The following is an 846-nucleotide window of genomic DNA, read 5'->3' on the forward strand; positions in this document are numbered from 1 at the left end:
TTACCAAATGTAATAGAAACTAGTCCATTCCTCCCAAGTGGATGTGGTTCTTGTTCTTCTGCACATTGTAGCCCATGGAGGCCAAGGACCTCCAAATGTGTCTTCATGTGCTTTTGTTTAATTGATGAAAACAAACCTAGACACTTAGAGGATTGGAACTGATTTCAGCAGAGGGACATATTTGCTAGGTTTTTATTCATTTGCACAGGAAAATATTGAGTGTGTCTATTCATTTCAGGGACCCCTATTTAGTGGAGCTCCTGAACATACTGGAAATGGAATCACTTATTGAAAGAACAGGTTTGTAAAGAAGCACTTGGATTTGAACCAAGGACCACTTGATCTACAGTCAAGCACTCTACCACTGAGCTATACCCCATGACATTTACAAAGGCAAGTCAGTGATCTTAAGGATTTTGAAGGACTGGCTCTGCCTCAGAGAGCTCCTTTTCTATTCCCAGACCCCAGGGTTTTAAAAATGGGGTTTGATTAAACTTTATATATACATGTAGACACCACAGCTTGCACATACACCAGCATAGCTTCCCCTAGACATAACTACCACCTCTTGTGGAGATGGGTTAACTGCACGGACGGAACAGCTCTCTCCCCTCCACTTAGAGCATCTTCATTATTTATAAATAGGTGGAAATAACCTTCTGAATGGACAGGAACCAATTTATCAAATATTGCTGTGTCTGCATTCAATATGGGGAACTGGTCAGATTGGGCTGGATTAGTAGGAGCATTGCAAGCAGATGGAGGGAAGTGATTATTCCCCTCCATTCAGCACTGGTGAGGCCACATCTGGAGCATTGCGTCCAGTTTTCTCGCCCCCCTCCCCAA

At 43.0% G+C, this 846-nt stretch overlaps 1 non-coding gene across 1 annotated transcript; it reads right to left on the minus strand.

The window, feature by feature from the left end:
• Positions 1–307: 307 nt before the first annotated feature.
• Positions 308–379, minus strand: TRNAY-GUA (transfer RNA tyrosine (anticodon GUA)). Its single transcript has one exon. It is a non-coding gene; the product is annotated as a tRNA-Tyr (tRNA).
• Between the last annotated feature and the right edge of the window lie 467 nt (positions 380–846).

This window comes from Gopherus flavomarginatus, chromosome 7, assembly GCF_025201925.1.
Source record: "Gopherus flavomarginatus isolate rGopFla2 chromosome 7, rGopFla2.mat.asm, whole genome shotgun sequence".
NCBI classification, from domain to species: domain Eukaryota; kingdom Metazoa; phylum Chordata; order Testudines; family Testudinidae; genus Gopherus; species Gopherus flavomarginatus.